This window comes from Triturus cristatus, chromosome 11, assembly GCF_964204655.1.
Source record: "Triturus cristatus chromosome 11, aTriCri1.1, whole genome shotgun sequence".
NCBI classification, from domain to species: Eukaryota; Metazoa; Chordata; class Amphibia; order Caudata; family Salamandridae; genus Triturus; species Triturus cristatus.
In genome coordinates this window covers 752,304,581-752,327,637 of record NC_140594.1, presented here as the reverse complement: position 1 = coordinate 752,327,637, position 23,057 = coordinate 752,304,581, and positions in this window count along the sequence as shown.

Below are 23,057 nucleotides of genomic sequence, written 5' to 3'. Positions count from 1 at the left end.
ATGAGGCCAGAGTAAGAGTTAAGACAGTAGCTATGAGGCCAGAGTAAGAGTCCAAGACCTTAACCATTAGGCCAGAGTCAGAGTTAAGACAGTAGCTATGAGGCCAGAGTAAGAGTTAAGACAGTAGCTATTAGGCCAGAGTAAGAGTTAAGACAGTAGCTATAAGGCCAGAGTAAGAGTTAAGACAGTAGCTATGAGGCCAGAGTAAGAGTCCAAGACCATAACCATTAGGCCAGAGTAAGAGTTAAGACAGTAGCTATGAGGCCAGAGTAAGAGTTAAGACAGTAGCTATGAGGCCAGAGTAAGAGTTAAGACATTAGCTATTAGGCCAGAGTAAGAGTTAAGACAGTAGCTATGAGGCCAGAGTAAGAGTCCAAGACCTTAACCATTAGGCCAGAGTAAGAGTTAAGACAGTAGCTATGAGGCCAGAGTAAGAGTTAATACAGTAGCTATTAGGCCAGAGTAATAGTTAAGACAGTAGTTATGAGGCCAAAGTAAGAGTCCAAGACCTTAACCATTAGGCCAGAGTAAGAGTTAAGACAGTAGCTATGAGGCCAGAGTAAGAGTTAAGACAGTAGCAATGAGGCCAGAGTAAGAGTCCAAGACCTTAACCATTAGGCCAGAGTAAGAGTTAAGACAGTAGCTATGAGGCCAGAGTAAGAGTTAAGACAGTAGCTATGAGGCCAGAGTAAGAGTTAAGACAGTAGCTATTAGGCCAGAGTAAGAGTTAAGACAGTAGCTATAAGGCCAGAGTAAGAGTTAAGACAGTAGCTATGAGGCCAGAGTAAGAGTCCAAGACCTTAACCATTAGGCCAGAGTAAGAGTTAAGACAGTAGCTATGAGGCCAGAGTAAGAGTCCAAGACCTTAACCATTAGGCCAGAGTAAGAGTTAAGACAGTAGATATGAGGCCAGAGTAAGAGTTAAGACAGTAGCTATGAGGCCAGAGTAAGAGTTAAGACAGTAGCTAATGGGCCAGAGTAAGAGTCCAAGACCTTAACAATTAGGCCAGAGTAAGAGTTAAGACAGTAGCTATGAGGCCAGAGTAAGAGTTAAGACAGTAGCTATGAGGCCAGAGTAAGAGTCCAAGACCTTAACCATTAGGCCAGAGTAAGAGTTAAGACAGTAGCTATGAGGCCAGAGTAAGAGTTAAGACAGTAGCTATGAGGCCAGAGTAAGAGTTAAGACAGTAGCTATTAGGCCAGAGTAAGAGTTAAGACAGTAGCTATAAGGCCAGAGTAAGAGTCCAAGACCTTAACCATTAGGCCAGAGTAAGAGTTAAGACAGTAGCTATGAGGCCAGAGTAAGAGTTAAGACAGTAGCTATGAGGCCAGAGTAAGAGTTAAGACAGTAGCTATTAGGCCAGAGTAAGAGTTAAGACAGTAGCTATGAGGCCAGAGTAAGAGTCCAAGACCTTAACCATTAGGCCAGAGTAAGAGTTAAGACAGTAGCTATGAGGCCAGAGTAAGAGTTAATACAGTAGCTATTAGGCCAGAGTAAGAGTTAAGACAGTAGTTATGAGGCCAAAGTAAGAGTCCAAGACCTTAACCATTAGGCCAGAGTAAGAGTTAAGACAGTAGCTATGAGGCCAGAGTAAGAGTTAAGACAGTAGCAATGAGGCCAGAGTAAGAGTCCAAGACCTTAACCATTAGGCCAGAGTAAGAGTTAAGACAGTAGCTATGAGGCCAGAGTAAGAGTTAAGACAGTAGCTATGAGGCCAGAGTAAGAGTTAAGACAGTAGCTATTAGGCCAGAGTAAGAGTTAAGACAGTAGCTATAAGGCCAGAGTAAGAGTTAAGACAGTAGCTATGAGGCCAGAGTAAGAGTCCAAGACCTTAACCATTAGGCCAGAGTAAGAGTTAAGACAGTAGCTATGAGGCCAGAGTAAGAGTCCAAGACCTTAACCATTAGGCCAGAGTAAGAGTTAAGACAGTAGATATGAGGCCAGAGTAAGAGTTAAGACAGTAGCTATGAGGCCAGAGTAAGAGTTAAGACAGTAGCTATGGGGCCAGAGTAAGAGTCCAAGACCTTAACAATTAGGCCAGAGTAAGAGTTAAGACAGTAGCTATGGGGCCAGAGTAAGAGTCCAAGACCTTAACAATTAGGCCAGAGTAAGAGTTAAGACAGTAGCTATGAGGCCAGAGTAAGAGTCTAAGACCTTAACCATTAGGCCAGAGTAAGAGTTAAGACAGTAGCTATGAGGCCAGAGTAAGAGTTAAGACAGTAGCTATGAGGCCAGAGTAAGAGTTAAGACAGTAGCTATGAGGCCAGAGGAAGAGTTAAGACAGTAGCTATGAGGCCAGAGTAAGAGTCCAAAACCTTAACCATTAGGCCAGAGTAAGAGTTAAGACAGTAGCTATTAGGCCAGAGTAAGAGTTAAGACAGTAGCTATGAGGCCAGAGTAAGAGTTAAGACAGTAGCTATGAGGCCAGAGTAAGAGTCCAAGACCTTAACCATTATGCCAGAGTAAGTTTAAGACAGTAGCTATGAGGCCAGAGGAAGAGTTAAGACAGTAGCTATGAGGCCAGAGTAAGAGTTAAGACAGTAGCTATGAGGCCAGAGTAAGAGTTAAGACAGTAGCTATTAGGCCAGAGTAAGAGTTAAGACAGTAGCTATGAGGCCAGAGTAAGAGTTAAGACAGTAGCTATGAGGCCAGAGTAAGAGTCCAAGACCTTAACCATTAGGAAAGAGTAAGAGTTAAGACAGTAGCTATGAGGCCAGAGTAAGAGTTAAGACAGTAGCTATGAGGCCAGAGTAACAGTTAAGACAGTAGCTATTAGGCCAGAGTAAGAGTTAAGACAGTAGCTATTAGGCCAGAGTAAGAGTCCAAGACCTTAACCATTAGGCCAGAGTAAGAGTTAAGACAGTAGCTATGAGGCCAGAGTAAGAGTCCAAGACCTTAACCATTAGGCCAGTGTAAAAGTTAAGACAGTAGCTATGAGGCCAGAGTAAGAGTTAAGACAGTAGCTATTAGGCCAGCGTAAGAGTTAAGACAGTAGCTATGAGGCCAGAGTAAGAGTTAAGACAGTAGCTATGAGGCCAGAGTAAGAGTCCAAGACCTTAACCATTAGGCCAGAGTAAGAGTTAAGACAGCAGCTATGAGGCCAGAGTAAGAGTTAAGACAGTAGCTATTAGGCCAGCGTAAGAGTTAAGACAGTAGCTATGAGGCCAGAGTAAGAGTTAAGACAGTAGCTATTAGGCCAGAGTAAGAGTTATGACAGTAGCTATGAGGCCAGAGTAAGAGTTAAGACAGTAGCTATTAGGCCAGAGTAAGAGTAAAGACAGTAGCTATGAGGCCAGAGTAAGAGTCCAAGACCTTAACCATTAGGCCAGAGTAAGAGTTAAGACAGTAGCTATGAGGCCAGAGTAAGAGTCCAAGACCTTAACCATTAGGCCAGAGTAAGAGTTAAGACAGTAGATATGAGTCCAGAGTAAGAGTTAAGACAGTAGCTATGAGGCCAGAGTAACAGTTAAGACAGTAGCTATGGGGCCAGAGTAAGAGTCCAAGACCTTAACAATTAGGCCAGAGTAAGAGTTAAGACAGTAGCTATGAGGCCAGAGTAAGAGTTAAGACAGTAGCTATGAGGCCAGAGTAAGAGTCCAAGACCTTAACCATTAGGCCAGAGTAAGAGTTAAGACAGTAGCTATGAGGCCAGAGTAAGAGTCCAAGACCTTAACCATTAGGCCAGAGTCAGAGTTAAGACAGTAGCTATGAGGCCAGAGTAAGAGTTAAGACAGTAGCTATTAGGCCAGAGTCAGAGTTAAGACAGTAGCTATGAGGCCAGAGTAAGAGTTAAGACAGTAGCTATTAGGCCAGAGTAAGAGTTAAGACAGTAGCTATAAGGCCAGAGTAAGAGTTAAGACAGTAGCTATGAGGCCAGAGTAAGAGTCCAAGACCTTAACCATTAGGCCAGAGTAAGAGTTAAGACAGTAGCTATGAGGCCAAAGTAAGAGTTAAGACAGTAGCTATGAGGCCAGAGTAAGAGTTAAGACAGTAGCTATTAGGCCAGAGTAAGAGTTAAGACAGTAGCTATGAGGCCAGAGTAAGAGTCCAAGACCTTAACCATTAGGCCAGAGTAAGAGTTAAGACAGTAGCTATGAGGCCAGAGTAAGAGTTAAGACAGTAGCAATGAGGCCAGAGTAAGAGTCCAAGACCTTAACCATTAGGCCAGAGTAAGAGTTAAGACAGTAGCTATGAGGCCAGAGTAAGAGTTAAGACAGTAGCTATGAGGCCAGAGTAAGAGTTAAGACAGTAGCTATTAGGCCAGAGTAAGAGTTAAGACAGTAGCTATAAGGCCAGAGTAAGAGTTAAGACAGTAGCTATGAGGCCAGAGTAAGAGTCCAAGACCTTAACCATTAGGCCAGAGTAAGAGTTAAGACAGTAGCTATGAGGCCAGAGTAAGAGTTAAGACAGTAGCTATGAGGCCAGAGTAAGAGTTAAGACAGTAGCTATTAGGCCAGAGTAAGAGTTAAGACAGTAGCTATGAGGCCAGAGTAAGAGTCCAAGACCTTAACCATTAGGCCAGAGTAAGAGTTAAGACAGTAGCTATGAGGCCAGAGTAAGAGTTAATACAGTAGCTATTAGGCCAGAGTAAGAGTTAAGACAGTAGTTATGAGGCCAGAGTAAGAGTCCAAGACCTTAACAATTAGGCCAGAGTAAGAGTTAAGACAGTAGATATGAGGCCAGAGTAAGAGTTAAGACAGTAGATATGAGGCCAGAGTAAGAGTTAAGACAGTAGCTATGAGGCCAGAGTAAGAGTTAAGACAGTAGCTATGGGGCCAGAGTAAGAGTCCAAGACCTTAACAATTAGGCCAGAGTAAGAGTTAAGACAGTAGATATGAGGCCAGAGTAAGAGTTAAGACAGTAGCTATGAGGCCAGAGTAAGAGTTAAGACAGTAGCTCTGGGGCCAGAGTAAGAGTCCAAGACCTTAACAATTAGGCCAGAGTAAGAGTTAAGACAGTAGCTATGAGGCCAGAGTAAGAGTTAAGACAGTAGCTATGAGGCCAGAGTAAGAGTCCAAGACCTTAACCATTAGGCCAGAGTAAGAGTTAAGACAGTAGCTATGAGGCCAGAGTAAGAGTTAAGACAGTAGCTATGAGGCCAGAGTAAGAGTCCAAGACCTTAACCATTAGGCCAGAGTCAGAGTTAAGACAGTAGCTATGAGGCCAGAGTAAGAGTTAAGACAGTAGCTATTAGGCCAGAGTAAGAGTTAAGACAGTAGCTATAAGGCCAGAGTAAGAGTTAAGACAGTAGCTATGAGGCCAGAGTAAGAGTCCAAGACCATAACCATTAGGCCAGAGTAAGAGTTAAGACAGTAGCTATGAGGCCAGAGTAAGAGTTAAGACAGTAGCTATGAGGCCAGAGTAAGAGTTAAGACATTAGCTATTAGGCCAGAGTAAGAGTTAAGACAGTAGCTATGAGGCCAGAGTAAGAGTCCAAGACCTTAACCATTAGGCCAGAGTAAGAGTTAAGACAGTAGCTATGAGGCCAGAGTAAGAGTTAATACAGTAGCTATTAGGCCAGAGTAAGAGTTAAGACAGTAGTTATGAGGCCAAAGTAAGAGTCCAAGACCTTAACCATTAGGCCAGAGTAAGAGTTAAGACAGTAGCTATGAGGCCAGAGTAAGAGTTAAGACAGTAGCAATGAGGCCAGAGTAAGAGTCCAAGACCTTAACCATTAGGCCAGAGTAAGAGTTAAGACAGTAGCTATGAGGCCAGAGTAAGAGTTAAGACAGTAGCTATGAGGCCAGAGTAAGAGTTAAGACAGTAGCTATTAGGCCAGAGTAAGAGTTAAGACAGTAGCTATAAGGCCAGAGTAAGAGTTAAGACAGTAGCTATGAGGCCAGAGTAAGAGTCCAAGACCTTAACCATTAGGCCAGAGTAAGAGTTAAGACAGTAGCTATGAGGCCAGAGTAAGAGTCCAAGACCTTAACCATTAGGCCAGAGTAAGAGTTAAGACAGTAGATATGAGGCCAGAGTAAGAGTTAAGACAGTAGCTATGAGGCCAGAGTAAGAGTTAAGACAGTAGCTAATGGGCCAGAGTAAGAGTCCAAGACCTTAACAATTAGGCCAGAGTAAGAGTTAAGACAGTAGCTATGAGGCCAGAGTAAGAGTTAAGACAGTAGCTATGAGGCCAGAGTAAGAGTCCAAGACCTTAACCATTAGGCCAGAGTAAGAGTTAAGACAGTAGCTATGAGGCCAGAGTAAGAGTTAAGACAGTAGCTATGAGGCCAGAGTAAGAGTTAAGACAGTAGCTATTAGGCCAGAGTAAGAGTTAAGACAGTAGCTATAAGGCCAGAGTAAGAGTCCAAGACCTTAACCATTAGGCCAGAGTAAGAGTTAAGACAGTAGCTATGAGGCCAGAGTAAGAGTTAAGACAGTAGCTATGAGGCCAGAGTAAGAGTTAAGACAGTAGCTATTAGGCCAGAGTAAGAGTTAAGACAGTAGCTATGAGGCCAGAGTAAGAGTCCAAGACCTTAACCATTAGGCCAGAGTAAGAGTTAAGACAGTAGCTATGAGGCCAGAGTAAGAGTTAATACAGTAGCTATTAGGCCAGAGTAAGAGTTAAGACAGTAGTTATGAGGCCAAAGTAAGAGTCCAAGACCTTAACCATTAGGCCAGAGTAAGAGTTAAGACAGTAGCTATGAGGCCAGAGTAAGAGTTAAGACAGTAGCAATGAGGCCAGAGTAAGAGTCCAAGACCTTAACCATTAGGCCAGAGTAAGAGTTAAGACAGTAGCTATGAGGCCAGAGTAAGAGTTAAGACAGTAGCTATGAGGCCAGAGTAAGAGTTAAGACAGTAGCTATTAGGCCAGAGTAAGAGTTAAGACAGTAGCTATAAGGCCAGAGTAAGAGTTAAGACAGTAGCTATGAGGCCAGAGTAAGAGTCCAAGACCTTAACCATTAGGCCAGAGTAAGAGTTAAGACAGTAGCTATGAGGCCAGAGTAAGAGTCCAAGACCTTAACCATTAGGCCAGAGTAAGAGTTAAGACAGTAGATATGAGGCCAGAGTAAGAGTTAAGACAGTAGCTATGAGGCCAGAGTAAGAGTTAAGACAGTAGCTATGGGGCCAGAGTAAGAGTCCAAGACCTTAACAATTAGGCCAGAGTAAGAGTTAAGACAGTAGCTATGGGGCCAGAGTAAGAGTCCAAGACCTTAACAATTAGGCCAGAGTAAGAGTTAAGACAGTAGCTATGAGGCCAGAGTAAGAGTCTAAGACCTTAACCATTAGGCCAGAGTAAGAGTTAAGACAGTAGCTATGAGGCCAGAGTAAGAGTTAAGACAGTAGCTATGAGGCCAGAGGAAGAGTTAAGACAGTAGCTATGAGGCCAGAGTAAGAGTCCAAAACCTTAACCATTAGGCCAGAGTAAGAGTTAAGACAGTAGCTATTAGGCCAGAGTAAGAGTTAAGACAGTAGCTATGAGGCCAGAGTAAGAGTTAAGACAGTAGCTATGAGGCCAGAGTAAGAGTCCAAGACCTTAACCATTATGCCAGAGTAAGTTTAAGACAGTAGCTATGAGGCCAGAGGAAGAGTTAAGACAGTAGCTATGAGGCCAGAGTAAGAGTTAAGACAGTAGCTATGAGGCCAGAGTAAGAGTTAAGACAGTAGCTATTAGGCCAGAGTAAGAGTTAAGACAGTAGCTATGAGGCCAGAGTAAGAGTTAAGACAGTAGCTATGAGGCCAGAGTAAGAGTCCAAGACCTTAACCATTAGGAAAGAGTAAGAGTTAAGACAGTAGCTATGAGGCCAGAGTAAGAGTTAAGACAGTAGCTATGAGGCCAGAGTAACAGTTAAGACAGTAGCTATTAGGCCAGAGTAAGAGTTAAGACAGTAGCTATTAGGCCAGAGTAAGAGTCCAAGACCTTAACCATTAGGCCAGAGTAAGAGTTAAGACAGTAGCTATGAGGCCAGAGTAAGAGTCCAAGACCTTAACCATTAGGCCAGTGTAAAAGTTAAGACAGTAGCTATGAGGCCAGAGTAAGAGTTAAGACAGTAGCTATTAGGCCAGCGTAAGAGTTAAGACAGTAGCTATGAGGCCAGAGTAAGAGTTAAGACAGTAGCTATGAGGCCAGAGTAAGAGTCCAAGACCTTAACCATTAGGCCAGAGTAAGAGTTAAGACAGCAGCTATGAGGCCAGAGTAAGAGTTAAGACAGTAGCTATTAGGCCAGCGTAAGAGTTAAGACAGTAGCTATGAGGCCAGAGTAAGAGTTAAGACAGTAGCTATTAGGCCAGAGTAAGAGTTATGACAGTAGCTATGAGGCCAGAGTAAGAGTTAAGACAGTAGCTATTAGGCCAGAGTAAGAGTAAAGACAGTAGCTATGAGGCCAGAGTAAGAGTCCAAGACCTTAACCATTAGGCCAGAGTAAGAGTTAAGACAGTAGCTATGAGGCCAGAGTAAGAGTCCAAGACCTTAACCATTAGGCCAGAGTAAGAGTTAAGACAGTAGATATGAGTCCAGAGTAAGAGTTAAGACAGTAGCTATGAGGCCAGAGTAACAGTTAAGACAGTAGCTATGGGGCCAGAGTAAGAGTCCAAGACCTTAACAATTAGGCCAGAGTAAGAGTTAAGACAGTAGCTATGAGGCCAGAGTAAGAGTTAAGACAGTAGCTATGAGGCCAGAGTAAGAGTCCAAGACCTTAACCATTAGGCCAGAGTAAGAGTTAAGACAGTAGCTATGAGGCCAGAGTAAGAGTTAAGACAGTAGCTATGAGGCCAGAGTAAGAGTCCAAGACCTTAACCATTAGGCCAGAGTCAGAGTTAAGACAGTAGCTATGAGGCCAGAGTAAGAGTTAAGACAGTAGCTATTAGGCCAGAGTAAGAGTTAAGACAGTAGCTATAAGGCCAGAGTAAGAGTTAAGACAGTAGCTATGAGGCCAGAGTAAGAGTCCAAGACCTTAACCATTAGGCCAGAGTAAGAGTTAAGACAGTAGCTATGAGGCCAAAGTAAGAGTTAAGACAGTAGCTATTAGGCCAGAGTAAGAGTTAAGACAGTAGCTATGAGGCCAGAGTAAGAGTCCAAGACCTTAACCATTAGGCCAGAGTAAGAGTTAAGACAGTAGCTATGAGGCCAGAGTAAGAGTTAAGACAGTAGCAATGAGGCCAGAGTAAGAGTCCAAGACCTTAACCATTAGGCCAGAGTAAGAGTTAAGACAGTAGCTATGAGGCCAGAGTAAGAGTTAAGACAGTAGCTATGAGGCCAGAGTAAGAGTTAAGACAGTAGCTATTAGGCCAGAGTAAGAGTTAAGACAGTAGCTATGAGGCCAGAGTAAGAGTCCAAGACCTTAACCATTAGGCCAGAGTAAGAGTTAAGACAGTAGCTATGAGGCCAGAGTAAGAGTTAATACAGTAGCTATTAGGCCAGAGTAAGAGTTAAGACAGTAGTTATGAGGCCAGAGTAAGAGTCCAAGACCTTAACAATTAGGCCAGAGTAAGAGTTAAGACAGTAGCTATAAGGCCAGAGTAAGAGTTAAGACAGTAGCTATGAGGCCAGAGTAAGAGTCCAAGACCTTAACCATTAGGCCAGAGTAAGAGTTAAGACAGTAGCTATGAGGCCAGAGTAAGAGTTAAGACAGTAGCTATGAGGCCAGAGTAAGAGTTAAGACAGTAGCTATTAGGCCAGAGTAAGAGTTAAGACAGTAGCTATGAGGCCAGAGTAAGAGTCCAAGACCTTAACCATTAGGCCAGAGTAAGAGTTAAGACAGTAGCTATGAGGCCAGAGTAAGAGTTAATACAGTAGCTATTAGGCCAGAGTAAGAGTTAAGACAGTAGTTATGAGGCCAGAGTAAGAGTCCAAGACCTTAACAATTAGGCCAGAGTAAGAGTTAAGACAGTAGATATGAGGCCAGAGTAAGAGTTAAGACAGTAGATATGAGGCCAGAGTAAGAGTTAAGACAGTAGCTATGAGGCCAGAGTAAGAGTTAAGACAGTAGCTATGGGGCCAGAGTAAGAGTCCAAGACCTTAACAATTAGGCCAGAGTAAGAGTTAAGACAGTAGATATGAGGCCAGAGTAAGAGTTAAGACAGTAGCTATGAGGCCAGAGTAAGAGTTAAGACAGTAGCTATGGGGCCAGAGTAAGAGTCCAAGACCTTAACAATTAGGCCAGAGTAAGAGTTAAGACAGTAGCTATGAGGCCAGAGTAAGAGTTAAGACAGTAGCTATGAGGCCAGAGTAAGAGTCCAAGACCTTAACCATTAGGCCAGAGTAAGAGTTAAGACAGTAGCTATGAGGCCAGAGTAAGAGTTAAGACAGTAGCTATGAGGCCAGAGTAAGAGTCCAAGACCTTAACCATTAGGCCAGAGTAAGAGTTAAGACAGTAGCTATGAGGCCAGAGTAAGAGTCCAAGACCTTAACCATTAGGCCAGAGTAAGAGTTAAGACAGTAGATATGAGGCCAGAGTAAGAGTTAAGACAGTAGCTATGAGGCCAGAGTAAGAGTTAAGACAGTAGCTATGGGGCCAGAGTAAGAGTCCAAGACCTTAACAATTAGGCCAGAGTAAGAGTTAAGACAGTAGCTATGGGGCCAGAGTAAGAGTCCAAGACCTTAACAATTAGGCCAGAGTAAGAGTTAAGACAGTAGCTATGAGGCCAGAGTAAGAGTCTAAGACCTTAACCATTAGGCCAGAGTAAGAGTTAAGACAGTAGCTATGAGGCCAGAGTAAGAGTTAAGACAGTAGCTATGAGGCCAGAGTAAGAGTTAAGACAGTAGCTATGAGGCCAGAGGAAGAGTTAAGACAGTAGCTATGAGGCCAGAGTAAGAGTCCAAAACCTTAACCATTAGGCCAGAGTAAGAGTTAAGACAGTAGCTATTAGGCCAGAGTAAGAGTTAAGACAGTAGCTATGAGGCCAGAGTAAGAGTTAAGACAGTAGCTATGAGGCCAGAGTAAGAGTCCAAGACCTTAACCATTATGCCAGAGTAAGTTTAAGACAGTAGCTATGAGGCCAGAGGAAGAGTTAAGACAGTAGCTATGAGGCCAGAGTAAGAGTTAAGACAGTAGCTATGAGGCCAGAGTAAGAGTTAAGACAGTAGCTATTAGGCCAGAGTAAGAGTTAAGACAGTAGCTATGAGGCCAGAGTAAGAGTTAAGACAGTAGCTATGAGGCCAGAGTAAGAGTCCAAGACCTTAACCATTAGGAAAGAGTAAGAGTTAAGACAGTAGCTATGAGGCCAGAGTAAGAGTTAAGACAGTAGCTATGAGGCCAGAGTAACAGTTAAGACAGTAGCTATTAGGCCAGAGTAAGAGTTAAGACAGTAGCTATTAGGCCAGAGTAAGAGTCCAAGACCTTAACCATTAGGCCAGAGTAAGAGTTAAGACAGTAGCTATGAGGCCAGAGTAAGAGTCCAAGACCTTAACCATTAGGCCTGTGTAAAAGTTAAGACAGTAGCTATGAGGCCAGAGTAAGAGTTAAGACAGTAGCTATTAGGCCAGCGTAAGAGTTAAGACAGTAGCTATGAGGCCAGAGTAAGAGTTAAGACAGTAGCTATGAGGCCAGAGTAAGAGTCCAAGACCTTAACCATTAGGCCAGAGTAAGAGTTAAGACAGCAGCTATGAGGCCAGAGTAAGAGTTAGGACAGTAGCTATTAGGCCAGCGTAAGAGTTAAGACAGTAGCTATGAGGCCAGAGTAAGAGTTAAGACAGTAGCTATTAGGCCAGAGTAAGAGTTATGACAGTAGCTATGAGGCCAGAGTAAGAGTTAAGACAGTAGCTATTAGGCCAGAGTAAGAGTAAAGACAGTAGCTATGAGGCCAGAGTAAGAGTCCAAGACCTTAACCATTAGGCCAGAGTAAGAGTTAAGACAGTAGCTATGAGGCCAGAGTAAGAGTCCAAGACCTTAACCATTAGGCCAGAGTAAGAGTTAAGACAGTAGATATGAGGCCAGAGTAAGAGTTAAGACAGTAGCTATGAGGCCAGAGTAACAGTTAAGACAGTAGCTATGGGGCCAGAGTAAGAGTCCAAGACCTTAACAATTAGGCCAGAGTAAGAGTTAAGACAGTAGCTATGAGGCCAGAGTAAGAGTTAAGACAGTAGCTATGAGGCCAGAGTAAGAGTCCAAGACCTTAACCATTAGGCCAGAGTAAGAGTTAAGACAGTAGCTATGAGGCCAGAGTAAGAGTTAAGACAGTAGCTATGAGGCCAGAGTAAGAGTCCAAGACCTTAACCATTAGGCCAGAGTCAGAGTTAAGACAGTAGCTATGAGGCCAGAGTAAGAGTTAAGACAGTAGCTATTAGGCCAGAGTAAGAGTTAAGACAGTAGCTATAAGGCCAGAGTAAGAGTTAAGACAGTAGCTATGAGGCCAGAGTAAGAGTCCAAGACCTTAACCATTAGGCCAGAGTAAGAGTTAAGACAGTAGCTATGAGGCCAAAGTAAGAGTTAAGACAGTAGCTATGAGGCCAGAGTAAGAGTTAAGACAGTAGCTATTAGGCCAGAGTAAGAGTTAAGACAGTAGCTATGAGGCCAGAGTAAGAGTCCAAGACCTTAACCATTAGGCCAGAGTAAGAGTTAAGACAGTAGCTATGAGGCCAGAGTAAGAGTTAAGACAGTAGCAATGAGGCCAGAGTAAGAGTCCAAGACCTTAACCATTAGGCCAGAGTAAGAGTTAAGACAGTAGCTATGAGGCCAGAGTAAGAGTTAAGACAGTAGCTATGAGGCCAGAGTAAGAGTTAAGACAGTAGCTATTAGGCCAGAGTAAGAGTTAAGACAGTAGCTATAAGGCCAGAGTAAGAGTTAAGACAGTAGCTATGAGGCCAGAGTAAGAGTCCAAGACCTTAACCATTAGGCCAGAGTAAGAGTTAAGACAGTAGCTATGAGGCCAGAGTAAGAGTTAAGACAGTAGCTATGAGGCCAGAGTAAGAGTTAAGACAGTAGCTATTAGGCCAGAGTAAGAGTTAAGACAGTAGCTATGAGGCCAGAGTAAGAGTCCAAGACCTTAACCATTAGGCCAGAGTAAGAGTTAAGACAGTAGCTATGAGGCCAGAGTAAGAGTTAATACAGTAGCTATTAGGCCAGAGTAAGAGTTAAGACAGTAGTTATGAGGCCAGAGTAAGAGTCCAAGACCTTAACAATTAGGCCAGAGTAAGAGTTAAGACAGTAGATATGAGGCCAGAGTAAGAGTTAAGACAGTAGATATGAGGCCAGAGTAAGAGTTAAGACAGTAGCTATGAGGCCAGAGTAAGAGTTAAGACAGTAGCTATGGGGCCAGAGTAAGAGTCCAAGACCTTAACAATTAGGCCAGAGTAAGAGTTAAGACAGTAGATATGAGGCCAGAGTAAGAGTTAAGACAGTAGCTATGAGGCCAGAGTAAGAGTTAAGACAGTAGCTATGGGGCCAGAGTAAGAGTCCAAGACCTTAACAATTAGGCCAGAGTAAGAGTTAAGACAGTAGCTATGAGGCCAGAGTAAGAGTTAAGACAGTAGCTATGAGGCCAGAGTAAGAGTCCAAGACCTTAACCATTAGGCCAGAGTAAGAGTTAAGACAGTAGCTATGAGGCCAGAGTAAGAGTTAAGACAGTAGCTATGAGGCCAGAGTAAGAGTCCAAGACCTTAACCATTAGGCCAGAGTCAGAGTTAAGACAGTAGCTATGAGGCCAGAGTAAGAGTTAAGACAGTAGCTATTAGGCCAGAGTAAGAGTTAAGACAGTAGCTATAAGGCCAGAGTAAGAGTTAAGACAGTAGCTATGAGGCCAGAGTAAGAGTCCAAGACCTTAACCATTAGGCCAGAGTAAGAGTTAAGACAGTAGCTATGAGGCCAGAGTAAGAGTTAAGACAGTAGCTATGAGGCCAGAGTAAGAGTTAAGACAGTAGCTATTAGGCCAGAGTAAGAGTTAAGACAGTAGCTATGAGGCCAGAGTAAGAGTCCAAGACCTTAACCATTAGGCCAGAGTAAGAGTTAAGACAGTAGCTATGAGGCCAGAGTAAGAGTTAATACAGTAGCTATTAGGCCAGAGTAAGAGTTAAGACAGTAGTTATGAGGCCAAAGTAAGAGTCCAAGACCTTAACCATTAGGCCAGAGTAAGAGTTAAGACAGTAGCTATGAGGCCAGAGTAAGAGTTAAGACAGTAGCAATGAGGCCAGAGTAAGAGTCCAAGACCTTAACCATTAGGCCAGAGTAAGAGTTAAGACAGTAGCTATGAGGCCAGAGTAAGAGTTAAGACTGTAGCTATGAGGCCAGAGTAAGAGTTAAGACAGTAGCTATTAGGCCAGAGTAAGAGTTAAGACAGTAGCTATAAGGCCAGAGTAAGAGTTAAGACAGTAGCTATGAGGCCAGAGTAAGAGTCCAAGACCTTAACCATTAGGCCAGAGTAAGAGTTAAGACAGTAGCTATGAGGCCAGAGTAAGAGTCCAAGACCTTAACCATTAGGCCAGAGTAAGAGTTAAGACAGTAGATATGAGGCCAGAGTAAGAGTTAAGACAGTAGCTATGAGGCCAGAGTAAGAGTTAAGACAGTAGCTATGGGGCCAGAGTAAGAGTCCAAGACCTTAACAATTAGGCCAGAGTAAGAGTTAAGACAGTAGCTATGAGGCCAGAGTAAGAGTTAAGACAGTAGCTATGAGGCCAGAGTAAGAGTCCAAGACCTTAACCATTAGGCCAGAGTAAGAGTTAAGACAGTAGCTATGAGGCCAGAGTAAGAGTTAAGACAGTAGCTATGAGGCCAGAGTAAGAGTCCAAGACCTTAACCATTAGGCCAGAGTCAGAGTTAAGACAGTAGCTATGAGGCCAGAGTAAGAGTTAAGACAGTAGCTATTAGGCCAGAGTAAGAGTTAAGACAGTAGCTATAAGGCCAGAGTAAGAGTCCAAGACCTTAACCATTAGGCCAGAGTAAGAGTTAAGACATTAGCTATGAGGCCAGAGTAAGAGTTAAGACAGTAGCTATGAGGCCAGAGTAAGAGTTAAGACAGTAGCTATTAGGCCAGAGTAAGAGTTAAGACAGTAGCTATGAGGCCAGAGTAAGAGTCCAAGACCTTAACCATTAGGCCAGAGTAAGAGTTAAGACAGTAGCTATGAGGCCAGAGTAAGAGTTAATACAGTAGCTATTAGGCCAGAGTAAGAGTTAAGACAGTAGTTATGAGGCCAAAGTAAGAGTCCAAGACCTTAACCATTAGGCCAGAGTAAGAGTTAAGACAGTAGCTATGAGGCCAGAGTAAGAGTTAAGACAGTAGCAATGAGGCCAGAGTAAGAGTCCAAGACCTTAACCATTAGGCCAGAGTAAGAGTTAAGACAGTAGCTATGAGGCCAGAGTAAGAGTTAAGACAGTAGCTATGAGGCCAGAGTAAGAGTTAAGACAGTAGCTATTAGGCCAGAGTAAGAGTTAAGACAGTAGCTATAAGGCCAGAGTAAGAGTTAAGACAGTAGCTATGAGGCCAGAGTAAGAGTCCAAGACCTTAACCATTAGGCCAGAGTAAGAGTTAAGACAGTAGCTATGAGGCCAGAGTAAGAGTCCAAGACCTTAACCATTAGGCCAGAGTAAGAGTTAAGACAGTAGATATGAGGCCAGAGTAAGAGTTAAGACAGTAGCTATGAGGCCAGAGTAAGAGTTAAGACAGTAGCTATGGGGCCAGAGTAAGAGTCCAAGACCTTAACAATTAGGCCAGAGTAAGAGTTAAGACAGTAGCTATGAGGCCAGAGTAAGAGTTAAGACAGTAGCTATGAGGCCAGAGTAAGAGTCCAAGACCTTAACCATTAGGCCAGAGTAAGAGTTAAGACAGTAGCTATGAGGCCAGAGTAAGAGTTAAGACAGTAGCTATGAGGCCAGAGTAAGAGTCCAAGACCTTAACCATTAGGCCAGAGTCAGAGTTAAGACAGTAGCTATGAGGCCAGAGTAAGAGTTAAGACAGTAGCTATTAGGCCAGAGTAAGAGTTAAGACAGTAGCTATAAGGCCAGAGTAAGAGTTAAGACAGTAGCTATGAGGCCAGAGTAAGAGTCCAAGACCTTAACCATTAGGCCAGAGTAAGAGTTAAGACAGTAGCTATGAGGCCAGAGTAAGAGTTAAGACAGTAGCTATGAGGCCAGAGTAAGAGTTAAGACAGTAGCTATTAGGCCAGAGTAAGAGTTAAGACAGTAGCTATGAGGCCAGAGTAAGAGTCCAAGACCTTAACCATTAGGCCAGAGTAAGAGTTAAGGCAGTAGCTATGAGGCCAGAGTAAGAGTTAAGACAGTAGCTATGAGGCCAGAGTAAGAGTCCAAGACCTTAACCATTAGGCCAGAGTAAGAGTTAAGACAGTAGCTATGAGGCCAGAGTAAGAGTTAAGACAGTAGCTATGAGGCCAGAGTAAGAGTCCAAGACCTTAACCATTAGGCCAGAGTCAGAGTTAAGACAGTAGCTATGAGGCCAGAGTAAGAGTTAAGACAGTAGCTATTAGGCCAGAGTAAGAGTTAAGACAGTAGCTATAAGGCCAGAGTAAGAGTTAAGACAGTAGCTATGAGGCCAGAGTAAGAGTCCAAGACCTTAACCATTAGGCCAGAGTAAGAGTTAAGACAGTAGCTATGAGGCCAGAGTAAGAGTTAAGACAGTAGCTATGAGGCCAGCGTAAGAGTTAAGACAGTAGCTATTAGGCCAGAGTAAGAGTTAAGACAGTAGCTATGAGGCCAGAGTAAGAGTCCAAGACCTTAACCATTAGGCCAGAGTAAGAGTTAAGACAGTAGCTATGAGGCCAGAGTAAGAGTTAATACAGTAGCTATTAGGCCAGAGTAAGAGTTAAGACAGTAGTTATGAGGCCAGAGTAAGAGTCCAAGACCTTAACCATTAGGCCAGAGTAAGAGTTAAGACAGTAGCTATTAGGCCAGAGTAAGAGTTAAGACAGTAGCTATGAGGCCAGAGTAAGAGTTAAGACAGTAGCTATGAGGCCAGAGTAAGAGTCCAAGACCTTAACCATTATGCCAGAGTAAGTTTAAGACAGTAGCTATGAGGCCAGAGGAAGAGTTAAGACAGTAGCTATGAGGCCAGAGTAAGAGTTAAGACAGTAGCTATGAGGCCAGAGTAAGAGTTAAGACAGTAGCTATTAGGCCAGAGTAAGAGTTAAGACAGTAGCTATGAGGCCAGAGTAAGAGTTAAGACAGTAGCTATGAGGCCAGAGTAAGAGTCCAAGACCTTAACCATTAGGAAAGAGTAAGAGTTAAGACAGTAGCTATGAGGCCAGAGTAAGAGTTAAGACAGTAGCTATGAGGCCAGAGTAACAGTTAAGACAGTAGCTATTAGGCCAGAGTAAGAGTTAAGACAGTAGCTATTAGGCCAGAGTAAGAGTCCAAGACCTTAACCATTAGGCCAGAGTAAGAGTTAAGACAGTAGCTATGAGGCCAGAGTAAGAGTCCAAGACCTTAACCATTAGGCCTGTGTAAAAGTTAAGACAGTAGCTATGAGGCCAGAGTAAGAGTTAAGACAGTAGCTATTAGGCCAGCGTAAGAGTTAAGACAGTAGCTATGAGGCCAGAGTAAGAGTTAAGACAGTAGCTATGAGGCCAGAGTAAGAGTCCAAGACCTTAACCATTAGGCCAGAGTAAGAGTTAAGACAGCAGCTATGAGGCCAGAGTAAGAGTTAGGACAGTAGCTATTAGGCCAGCGTAAGAGTTAAGACAGTAGCTATGAGGCCAGAGTAAGAGTTAAGACAGTAGCTATTAGGCCAGAGTAAGAGTTATGACAGTAGCTATGAGGCCAGAGTAAGAGTTAAGACAGTAGCTATTAGGCCAGAGTAAGAGTAAAGACAGTAGCTATGAGGCCAGAGTAAGAGTCCAAGACCTTAACCATTAGGCCAGAGTAAGAGTTAAGACAGTAGCTATGAGGCCAGAGTAAGAGTCCAAGACCTTAACCATTAGGCCAGAGTAAGAGTTAAGACAGTAGATATGAGGCCAGAGTAAGAGTTAAGACAGTAGCTATGAGGCCAGAGTAACAGTTAAGACAGTAGCTATGGGGCCAGAGTAAGAGTCCAAGACCTTAACAATTAGGCCAGAGTAAGAGTTAAGACAGTAGCTATGAGGCCAGAGTAAGAGTTAAGACAGTAGCTATGAGGCCAGAGTAAGAGTCCAAGACCTTAACCATTAGGCCAGAGTAAGAGTTAAGACAGTAGCTATGAGGCCAGAGTAAGAGTTAAGACAGTAGCTATGAGGCCAGAGTAAGAGTCCAAGACCTTAACCATTAGGCCAGAGTCAGAGTTAAGACAGTAGCTATGAGGCCAGAGTAAGAGTTAAGACAGTAGCTATTAGGCCAGAGTAAGAGTTAAGACAGTAGCTATAAGGCCAGAGTAAGAGTTAAGACAGTAGCTATGAGGCCAGAGTAAGAGTCCAAGACCTTAACCATTAGGCCAGAGTAAGAGTTAAGACAGTAGCTATGAGGCCAAAGTAAGAGTTAAGACAGTAGCTATGAGGCCAGAGTAAGAGTTAAGACAGTAGCTATTAGGCCAGAGTAAGAGTTAAGACAGTAGCTATGAGGCCAGAGTAAGAGTCCAAGACCTTAACCATTAGGCCAGAGTAAGAGTTAAGACAGTAGCTATGAGGCCAGAGTAAGAGTTAAGACAGTAGCAATGAGGCCAGAGTAAGAGTCCAAGACCTTAACCATTAGGCCAGAGTAAGAGTTAAGACAGTAGCTATGAGGCCAGAGTAAGAGTTAAGACAGTAGCTATGAGGCCAGAGTAAGAGTTAAGACAGTAGCTATTAGGCCAGAGTAAGAGTTAAGACAGTAGCTATAAGGCCAGAGTAAGAGTTAAGACAGTAGCTATGAGGCCAGAGTAAGAGTCCAAGACCTTAACCATTAGGCCAGAGTAAGAGTTAAGACAGTAGCTATGAGGCCAGAGTAAGAGTTAAGACAGTAGCTATGAGGCCAGAGTAAGAGTTAAGACAGTAGCTATTAGGCCAGAGTAAGAGTTAAGACAGTAGCTATGAGGCCAGAGTAAGAGTCCAAGACCTTAACCATTAGGCCAGAGTAAGAGTTAAGACAGTAGCTATGAGGCCAGAGTAAGAGTTAATACAGTAGCTATTAGGCCAGAGTAAGAGTTAAGACAGTAGTTATGAGGCCAGAGTAAGAGTCCAAGACCTTAACAATTAGGCCAGAGTAAGAGTTAAGACAGTAGATATGAGGCCAGAGTAAGAGTTAAGACAGTAGATATGAGGCCAGAGTAAGAGTTAAGACAGTAGCTATGAGGCCAGAGTAAGAGTTAAGACAGTAGCTATGGGGCCAGAGTAAGAGTCCAAGACCTTAACAATTAGGCCAGAGTAAGAGTTAAGACAGTAGATATGAGGCCAGAGTAAGAGTTAAGACAGTAGCTATGAGGCCAGAGTAAGAGTTAAGACAGTAGCTATGGGGCCAGAGTAAGAGTCCAAGACCTTAACAATTAGGCCAGAGTAAGAGTTAAGACAGTAGCTATGAGGCCAGAGTAAGAGTTAAGACAGTAGCTATGAGGCCAGAGTAAGAGTCCAAGACCTTAACCATTAGGCCAGAGTAAGAGTTAAGACAGTAGCTATGAGGCCAGAGTAAGAGTTAAGACAGTAGCTATGAGGCCAGAGTAAGAGTCCAAGACCTTAACCATTAGGCCAGAGTCAGAGTTAAGACAGTAGCTATGAGGCCAGAGTAAGAGTTAAGACAGTAGCTATTAGGCCAGAGTAAGAGTTAAGACAGTAGCTATAAGGCCAGAGTAAGAGTTAAGACAGTAGCTATGAGGCCAGAGTAAGAGTCCAAGACCTTAACCATTAGGCCAGAGTAAGAGTTAAGACAGTAGCTATGAGGCCAGAGTAAGAGTTAAGACAGTAGCTATGAGGCCAGAGTAAGAGTTAAGACAGTAGCTATTAGGCCAGAGTAAGAGTTAAGACAGTAGCTATGAGGCCAGAGTAAGAGTCCAAGACCTTAACCATTAGGCCAGAGTAAGAGTTAAGACAGTAGCTATGAGGCCAGAGTAAGAGTTAATACAGTAGCTATTAGGCCAGAGTAAGAGTTAAGACAGTAGTTATGAGGCCAAAGTAAGAGTCCAAGACCTTAACCATTAGGCCAGAGTAAGAGTTAAGACAGTAGCTATGAGGCCAGAGTAAGAGTTAAGACAGTAGCAATGAGGCCAGAGTAAGAGTCCAAGACCTTAACCATTAGGCCAGAGTAAGAGTTAAGACAGTAGCTATGAGGCCAGAGTAAGAGTTAAGACTGTAGCTATGAGGCCAGAGTAAGAGTTAAGACAGTAGCTATTAGGCCAGAGTAAGAGTTAAGACAGTAGCTATAAGGCCAGAGTAAGAGTTAAGACAGTAGCTATGAGGCCAGAGTAAGAGTCCAAGACCTTAACCATTAGGCCAGAGTAAGAGTTAAGACAGTAGCTATGAGGCCAGAGTAAGAGTCCAAGACCTTAACCATTAGGCCAGAGTAAGAGTTAAGACAGTAGATATGAGGCCAGAGTAAGAGTTAAGACAGTAGCTATGAGGCCAGAGTAAGAGTTAAGACAGTAGCTATGGGGCCAGAGTAAGAGTCCAAGACCTTAACAATTAGGCCAGAGTAAGAGTTAAGACAGTAGCTATGAGGCCAGAGTAAGAGTTAAGACAGTAGCTATGAGGCCAGAGTAAGAGTCCAAGACCTTAACCATTAGGCCAGAGTAAGAGTTAAGACAGTAGCTATGAGGCCAGAGTAAGAGTTAAGACAGTAGCTATGAGGCCAGAGTAAGAGTCCAAGACCTTAACCATTAGGCCAGAGTCAGAGTTAAGACAGTAGCTATGAGGCCAGAGTAAGAGTTAAGACAGTAGCTATTAGGCCAGAGTAAGAGTTAAGACAGTAGCTATAAGGCCAGAGTAAGAGTCCAAGACCTTAACCATTAGGCCAGAGTAAGAGTTAAGACATTAGCTATGAGGCCAGAGTAAGAGTTAAGACAGTAGCTATGAGGCCAGAGTAAGAGTTAAGACAGTAGCTATTAGGCCAGAGTAAGAGTTAAGACAGTAGCTATGAGGCCAGAGTAAGAGTCCAAGACCTTAACCATTAGGCCAGAGTAAGAGTTAAGACAGTAGCTATGAGGCCAGAGTAAGAGTTAATACAGTAGCTATTAGGCCAGAGTAAGAGTTAAGACAGTAGTTATGAGGCCAAAGTAAGAGTCCAAGACCTTAACCATTAGGCCAGAGTAAGAGTTAAGACAGTAGCTATGAGGCCAGAGTAAGAGTTAAGACAGTAGCAATGAGGCCAGAGTAAGAGTCCAAGACCTTAACCATTAGGCCAGAGTAAGAGTTAAGACAGTAGCTATGAGGCCAGAGTAAGAGTTAAGACAGTAGCTATGAGGCCAGAGTAAGAGTTAAGACAGTAGCTATTAGGCCAGAGTAAGAGTTAAGACAGTAGCTATAAGGCCAGAGTAAGAGTTAAGACAGTAGCTATGAGGCCAGAGTAAGAGTCCAAGACCTTAACCATTAGGCCAGAGTAAGAGTTAAGACAGTAGCTATGAGGCCAGAGTAAGAGTCCAAGACCTTAACCATTAGGCCAGAGTAAGAGTTAAGACAGTAGATATGAGGCCAGAGTAAGAGTTAAGACAGTAGCTATGAGGCCAGAGTAAGAGTTAAGACAGTAGCTATGGGGCCAGAGTAAGAGTCCAAGACCTTAACAATTAGGCCAGAGTAAGAGTTAAGACAGTAGCTATGAGGCCAGAGTAAGAGTTAAGACAGTAGCTATGAGGCCAGAGTAAGAGTCCAAGACCTTAACCATTAGGCCAGAGTAAGAGTTAAGACAGTAGCTATGAGGCCAGAGTAAGAGTTAAGACAGTAGCTATGAGGCCAGAGTAAGAGTCCAAGACCTTAACCATTAGGCCAGAGTCAGAGTTAAGACAGTAGCTATGAGGCCAGAGTAAGAGTTAAGACAGTAGCTATTAGGCCAGAGTAAGAGTTAAGACAGTAGCTATAAGGCCAGAGTAAGAGTTAAGACAGTAGCTATGAGGCCAGAGTAAGAGTCCAAGACCTTAACCATTAGGCCAGAGTAAGAGTTAAGACAGTAGCTATGAGGCCAGAGTAAGAGTTAAGACAGTAGCTATGAGGCCAGAGTAAGAGTTAAGACAGTAGCTATTAGGCCAGAGTAAGAGTTAAGACAGTAGCTATGAGGCCAGAGTAAGAGTCCAAGACCTTAACCATTAGGCCAGAGTAAGAGTTAAGGCAGTAGCTATGAGGCCAGAGTAAGAGTTAAGACAGTAGCTATGAGGCCAGAGTAAGAGTCCAAGACCTTAACCATTAGGCCAGAGTAAGAGTTAAGACAGTAGCTATGAGGCCAGAGTAAGAGTTAAGACAGTAGCTATGAGGCCAGAGTAAGAGTCCAAGACCTTAACCATTAGGCCAGAGTCAGAGTTAAGACAGTAGCTATGAGGCCAGAGTAAGAGTTAAGACAGTAGCTATTAGGCCAGAGTAAGAGTTAAGACAGTAGCTATAAGGCCAGAGTAAGAGTTAAGACAGTAGCTATGAGGCCAGAGTAAGAGTCCAAGACCTTAACCATTAGGCCAGAGTAAGAGTTAAGACAGTAGCTATGAGGCCAGAGTAAGAGTTAAGACAGTAGCTATGAGGCCAGCGTAAGAGTTAAGACAGTAGCTATTAGGCCAGAGTAAGAGTTAAGACAGTAGCTATGAGGCCAGAGTAAGAGTCCAAGACCTTAACCATTAGGCCAGAGTAAGAGTTAAGACAGTAGCTATGAGGCCAGAGTAAGAGTTAATACAGTAGCTATTAGGCCAGAGTAAGAGTTAAGACAGTAGTTATGAGGCCAGAGTAAGAGTCCAAGACCTTAACCATTAGGCCAGAGTAAGAGTTAAGACAGTAGCTATGAGGCCAGAGTAAGAGTTAAGACAGTAGCAATGAGGCCAGAGTAAGAGTCCAAGACCTTAACCATTAGGCCAGAGTAAGAGTTAAGACAGTAGCTATGAGGCCAGAGTAAGAGTTAAGACAGTAGCTATGAGGCCAGAGTAAGAGTTAAGACAGTAGCTTTTAGGCCAGAGTAAGAGTTAAGACAGTAGCTATAAGGCCAGAGTAAGAGTTAAGACAGTAGCTATGAGGCCAGAGTAAGAGTCCAAGACCTTAACCATTAGGCCAGAGTAAGAGTTAAGACAGTAGCTATGAGGCCGGAGTAAGAGTTAAGACAGTAGCTATGAG